The sequence below is a fragment of the Macaca fascicularis genome, chromosome 16 (genome assembly GCF_037993035.2).
Source record: "Macaca fascicularis isolate 582-1 chromosome 16, T2T-MFA8v1.1".
NCBI lineage: Eukaryota > Metazoa > Chordata > Mammalia > Primates > Cercopithecidae > Macaca > Macaca fascicularis.
This window is the reverse complement of record NC_088390.1, coordinates 34320887-34327734: the sequence shown is the minus strand read 5'-3', so window position 1 is coordinate 34327734 and position 6848 is coordinate 34320887. Positions and strand designations below refer to the sequence as shown.

Here is a 6848-nt window from a genome sequence, read left to right as displayed (position 1 = left end):
ATTTTTTTAACATTCCTCACTGAGCACTCAACTTGTCATCTTTTTTTCTTCTCTTTTACCTCCTTACGTTATATCTTGGGCCTTATGTGTCCAAACTCTGAAGAGAGGAGACCAGCGCTGGAGTTGAGAGAGAAAATAGAGCCGTGGTGATGAGGAGAGACTTTAGTCTTGTACCTCCTCTTCCCTTTGGTTGCTGTTCATTGCCTGCTGCTTTCTTTTTTTTTTTTTTTTTTTTTTTTTTTTTTTTTTTGAGACGGAGTCTCGCTCTGTCGCCCAGCCCAGGCTGGAGTGCAGTGGCGCGATCTCGGCTCACTGCAAGCTCCGCCTCCCGGGTTCACGCCATTCTCCTGCCTCAGCCTCCCGAGTAGCTGGGACTACAGGCGCCCACAACCGCGCCCGGCGAATTTTTTGTATTTTTAGTAGAGACGGGGTTTCACCGTGGTCTCGATCTCCTGACCTTGTGATCCGCCCGCCTCGGCCTCCCAAAGTGCTGGGATTACAGGCGTGAGCCACCGCGCCCGGCCTGCCTGCTGCTTTCAAGTCTGTTTTGTTGAATTCTCAGGACTCAGTTGAGCTTAGTCTCTTGTCAGCCTATGCCAAAGCAGCACAGTAGTCTAGGGACTGTAGTCTAGGGACTGACAGTTGGGCCTCGCTGGACTAAAGGTCTGGTTTTCCTTTCCCAGTTTGAAAAAGGGCCAGGCTCACAGTGAGAGCTGGAAAGTAGGGGACTATTTGCCTGCAAATTTCTCAATAGCACACACGCCATGCCTAGAACATTTCTGTCCAATAAACAGCATGTGCTTGATAAACGTACTGAACTTAGCGGTGTCCCCAGTGCATTCTAGGTGAGGTCACCTCCTTTTGACAAGGTCCCCAGGACTTCATTGCACCTCCTGGCTAGTAGCGTATTCTAGGATGGGAAAGCTGCCTTTACATAATTACTCCTGATACATTCTAGACACGATCATCTTCTTGAAAGAGACCCAAATTTGACCAAGCATGGTGGCTTACGCCTGTAATCCCAGCACTTTGGGAGGCCGGGACGGGCGAATCATTTGAGGTCAGGAGTTCGAGACCAGCCTGGCCAACATGGTGAAACCCCATTTCTACTAAAAATACAAAAATTAGCCGGGTGTGGTGGCGTAAGCCTGTAATCCCAGCTACTCAGGAGGCTGAGGCAGGAGAATCGTTTGAACCCGGGAGGCGGAGGTTGCAACGAGCTGAGATCGCGCCACTGCACTCCAGCCTGGGCAGCGAAACTCCGTCTCAAAAAAAAAAAAAAAAAAAAAAAAGACCCAGGCCGGGTGCAGTGGCTCATGCTTGTAATCCCAGCACTTTGGAAGGCCAAGGCGGGCGGATCATCTGAGGTTGGGAGTTGGAAACCAGCCTGACCAACATGATAAAACCTGTCTCTACTAAAAATACAAAATTAGGTGGGCGTGGTGGCGCATGCCTGTAATCCCAGCTACTCGGGAGGCTGAGGCAGGAGAATCGCTTGAACCCGGGAGGCAGAGGTTGCTGTAAGCCGAGATCGCGCCATTGCACTCCAGCCTGGACAAGAGCGAAACTTCGTCTCAAAAAAAAAAAAACAAACAAACAAACAAAAAAACCCCAAATTTATCATCAGTGGTCACCTCAGAGCACCTGAATTCAGGCCTTTAAGTGCAAGTAGGATGCAGAATTCTGGAAGGGCCAGTAAGTGTGTGGCTCCTTGGGGAAGCGCGATCCAAGAGTTTACTAACCTAGGCACAGTACTCCAGAGGCGTACCCTGCGGCAGCCGCCAGATTCTCTAAGCCTCAGAATTCTTCAAGGCCAGTTTCATGTCCACTAGAGACCCAGGGGTCGAGACCATCAGGCACTGAGGAAGACGCCCCCGGCAGGGGCTGCGCAGGCGCGTGCGGCCTGAAAGGGCCCAGGCGCTCCACGCTGCGCAGGCGCAGGAGCGGCTCCTGCTAGTCCCGACAGCGGCGCCGGTGACTGAGGGGCCGGGACTTGGCGAAGTGGTGGCGGCGGGCGGCAAAGGAGCAGCCATGAGGGCCGGGCCCAGTCACCGACCGTGAGTAGTGGTGGAGGGGGAGTGGACAACGCGTGGGAAGAGGGTAACTTGGCGGAAGGATACATGACTTTGTGGGGTGGGCTCTGACTGTGGGAGACGGAAGGGCGTGGGGGAGGTACAGTTTGAGGTGATGATGGGAGAATTTGGGACACAGGTGGCCGCAGAGCTAGACAGGTTGGTGGAATGGGAAGGGTTTGCGTGCTGTGGAGTGAAGCAGCCCATTTGTATCATCCCTTCCTCCAGGAGCTTTTGGTCGCCTCTTCTTTTCCGCTTATTTCAGAGAATGATCGCGAGGGGAGGGTGGTAGAGGATGAAAGCTCTGTTGGAGCTGAAGAAGCCACCTCTGAACCAGGCAGAGGAAGGGTCGGTATCCTGGAGTAATAGGCTGGTCTGGGTAGAGGATGGGAGTCGGGAGCCCTCTTTTGAAAGCTGGGAGGGGTCTAGGGAAAAGAGGTGTAGGGGCTTAGAGTCAGGCAGGTTCGAAAGGAAGTCCACCATTGATAAAGCTGCTAGGTAACCTTGAGCAGGTCCCACTTAACCTTTCTGAACACCAGGAAGATGTCATGCTTCAAACGGGCTATTGCAAGCATCACCTATGTAATTGAGATTGTTTATGCAAATTGTGAATTGTAAGTACTATGCTGATGTTAATGTGTCACCAACAATATACTGGAAGTTAGACCTTACCATTGTTAATGGAATGACTGATTTCTCTGTTAAGGTAAGAAGCATATTGTTTGTAAAACCTCAGTAGACATATATGTGTTTTCTGTATGGGCATAGCAGATCATGTGCAGAACTACCAGTTCTGTAATGTGACGAATTAGCCATCAGACTTCTGTAGGAAAAATACCGTACTCTTTGGCGTTTTTACAAACGGTGTGCAGCTCCTCACCCAAAAGGTTGGAGGGCCAATCTGTTAAAATACTTACTGAACATAGCTAACTCAGGTTGCCTTGTAATATAGTTGGCACTAACGTGCTTTAAAGAGCTGAGAGACCGGGCGCGGTGGCTCAAGCCTGTAATCCCAGCACTTTGGGAGGCCGAGACGGGCGGATCACGAGGTCAGGAGATCGAGACCATCCTGGCGAACATGGTGAAACCCCGTCTCTACTAAAAAATACAAAAAACTAGCCGGGCGAGGCGGCGGGCGCCTGTAGTCCCAGCTACTCGGGAGGCTGAGGCAGGAGAATGGCGTAAACCCGGGGGGCGGAGCTTGCAGTGAGCTGAGATCCGGCCACTGCACTCCAGCTCGGGCGACAGAGCCAGACTCCGTCTCAAAAAAAAAAAAAAAAAAAAAGAGTTGAGAAAAGGCCCAGCTCGGTGGCTCATGCCTGTAATCCGAGCACTTTGGGAGGCTGAGGTCAGATCATGAGGTCAGAAGTTCGAGACCAGCCCGGCCAACATAGTGAAATCCCGTCTCTACTAAAAATACAAAAAATTAACCGGGTGTGGTGGCGGGCGCCTGTAATCCCAGCTACTTGGGAGGCTGAGGCAGGGGAATCACTTGAACCCGTTAGGCGGAGGTTGCGGTGAACTGAGATAGCGCCATTTGCACTCTAGTCTGGGCAACAGTGCGAGACTCTGTCTGGAAAAAAAAAAAAAAGAGTTGTGAAAACTAGTTTGAGACAAGCTGGGAGGGCTGCCCAGTGAGGGATGTGAAAATACAATTTGTTTGTTTTATTTTATTTTTGAGACAGAGTCTTGCTCTGTCACACTCTGTCACCAAGCTGGACTGCAGTGGTGTCATCTTGGCTTGCAACAACCTCCACCTCCCAGGTTCAAGCCATTCTCCTGCCTTAGCCTCCCGAGTAGCTGGGATTACAGATGCTCACCACCATGCCTGGCTAATTTTTGTAGTTTTAGTAGAGATGGGGTTTCACCATGTTGGCCAGGCTGGTTTTGATTTCCTCACCTCAGGTGATCCACCCACCTCGGCCTCCCAAAGTGCTGGGATTACAGGCGTGAGCCACTGTGCCTGGCTATTTTGTTATCTTTATTTTCATTTTATTTTATTATAATTTTTTTTTTTTTTTTTTTTTTTTTTTTTGAGACGGAGTCTCGCTCTGTCGCCCAGGCTGGGGTGCAGTGGCCAGATCTCAGCTCACTGCAAGCTCCGCCTCCCGGGTTCCCGCCATTCTCCTACCTCAGCCTCCCGAGTAGCTGGGACTACAGGCGCCAGCCACCTCGCCCGGCTAGTTTTTTGTATTTTTTAGTAGAGACGGGGTTTCACCGTGTTAGCCAGGATGGTCTCGATCTCCTGACCTCGTGATCCGCCCGTCTCGGCCTCCCAAAGTGCTGGGATTACAGGCTTGAGCCACCGCGCCCGGCCTATTATAATTTTTTTTTGAGGTGGGGAAAGGAGTCTTGCTCTCTCGCCCAGGCTGGAGGGCAGTGGTGCGAACTTGGCTTACGGCAACCTCCGCCTCCTGGGTTCAAGCAATTCTCCTGCCTCAACCTCCCTAGTAGCTGGGATTACAGGCACGCGCCACCATACCTGGCTAATTTTTGCATTTTTTTTAGTATAGTCAGTGTTTCGCCATTGCCGGCCAGGCTGGTCTTGAACTTCTGACCTCAGGTGATCCGCACCCCCCCCCCCCACCTCCCAAAGTGCTGGGATTACAGGTGTGAACCACTGCGCCTGGCCCATTTTATTATTTTTAAATTATAAAAAGTTTTCCTTTGCAAAGGAGTTTCTGGCTGCTCTGGGGACCTGTCTCTATTTTGGAGGTCAGATATGCATACAGCAGCCCTCTAACTCTACTTTTTGTTACCCTGCTTATCAGTGGGATCTCCCAGGTGGAATATCTCAGAAGAGGAACCTAAGAGGTGTCTGGTTTTCCTGAGAGGCTGAAGAAACACTCCTGAGACGTTGTTTTTTAATGTAGACAAAGCAGAGGACAGTCAAACTATGTGTTTATGGAGAGAGAAAATGGGTTCTTTTTATTTTATTTTATTTTATTTATTTATTTATTTATTTTGAGACGGAGTCTCGCTCTGTCGCCCAGGCTGGAATGCAGTGGCGCAATCTCGGCTCACTGCAAGCTCCTCCTCCCGGGTTCATGCCATTCTCCTGCCTCAGGCTCCCATGTAGCTGGGACTACAGGTGCCCGCCACCGCACCCGGCTAAGTTTTTGTATTTTTAGTAGAGACGGGGTTTCACCGTGTTAGCCAGGATGGTCTCAATTTCCTGACCTCGTGATCCACCCGCCTCGGCCTCCCAAAGTGCTGGGATTACAGACGTGAGCCACCGCGCCCAGCTTATTTATTTATTTTTTGACACAGAGTCTCACTCTGTCGCCCAGGCTGGACTGCAGTGGCGCAATCTTGGCTGCGTGCAACCTCCACTTCCTGGGTTCAAGCGATTCTCCTGCCTCAGCCTGCAAGTAGTTGCGATTACAGGCGCCCACCACCATGCCTGGCTAGTTTTTGTATTTTTGGTAGAGATGGGGTTTCGCCATTTTGGTCAGGCTGGTCTCGAACTCCTGCCCTCGGGTGATCCGCCTGCCTCCGCCTCCCAAAGTGCTGGGATCACAGGCGTAAGCTACCAAGCCCAGCGAGAAAATGGTTTCTAAAATAGAGATGCAGACTCCTTTTAAAAGGACATAGACGCTTCAGCTTTGCTGGCTCTGAGGATTGAGACCTTGAACTGTCAAGGCCTTTTGGAAATCAATGAGTGATTTGTCTTTTACCTGAGTAAAGGTAGGGAGGGGCTATACTAGGTTCTTGAAGATTCACAAATAAGAGGAGTGTATTATTTTATAGGAATGGGGAAAATGAACCTGGTTGTTTTTAACTTCTGGTAAAATGTGTTTCACTTTTCTTTCTTTAAGATAATGGTTTTAAAAAGAAAGCATTTGTTACTATTGTGATGGGTCATTACAAAAATTTATTCCATCTTTGACTACTACATGGAGTAGAGTATAAAATGTTATACATTAAGTAGAGTATAAAGTGTTGAAGCTGGCCTAGCCATCTTATTTTATTTTTTAATAGTTGGACATTTATTTTTAATGTTGGTAATGCATTTTTACCCCTACTGGAAATTTCCATCAGTTCAAATAAGCCCATAAATGCCACCCAAGTTACGTTAAAATAATAGAGGTTTGTTCAGCTGTGATGAGAATTTCCTGTCCTCCTCTCCTTCTATTCTCTTTTGTATTTGTGGTTACTTTTATGCAGTAAATGACCTTACAAAATGAGGATTTCTTCCCCTGGGAAAGAAAAAGGGGTGGACTAGTATCTTGATTGCCTGTTGTGTGAGAAGTTTTTCCAAAGTGGGACAGGAGCTTTGGAGATTTAAGGACTTCCTGTGAATCTCTGACATAGCAGGGGCTAAAAGAAATATTTATTGGCTGCTGCTTCTTATTATTTTTTTAATATTTTGAGACGGAGTCTCGCTCTGTCGCACAGGCTGGAGTGCAGTGGCGCGATCTGAGCTCACTGCAAGCTCCGCCTCCCGGGTTCTCGCCATTCTCCTGCCTCAGCCTCCCGAGCAGCTGGGACTACAGGCGCCCGCCACCATGCCTGGCTAATTTCTTTTGGTATTTGTAGTAGAGACGGGGTTTCATTGTGTTAGCCAGGATGGTCTCGATCTCCTGACCTCGTGATCCGCCCGCTTCGGCCTCCCAAAGTGCTGGGATTATAGGTGTGAGCCAACATGCCCTGCCTTGTTTTATTCTATTTTTTTGATACCGAGGTTCACTCTGTTGCCCTGGGTGGAGTGCAGTGGCGAGAACTCAGCTCATTGCAACATCTGCCTCCTGGGTTCAAGTGATTCTCTGGCCTCAG

At 49.5% G+C, this 6848-nt stretch overlaps 1 protein-coding gene across 6 annotated transcripts in view; it reads left to right on the top strand.

Moving 5' to 3' along the window:
* Nucleotides 1-1955: 1955 nt before the first annotated feature.
* FAM222B (family with sequence similarity 222 member B) overlaps nt 1956-6848 on the top strand; it is a 97519-nt gene continuing 92626 nt past the window's right edge. For all 6 annotated transcript variants that reach the window (XM_015438069.4, XM_005583267.5, XM_065532316.2 and 3 more), the window contains exon 1: nt 1956-2057. The gene's annotated coding sequence lies outside the window, so the exon portion shown is untranslated. The remainder of the gene's footprint in view (nt 2058-6848) is intronic.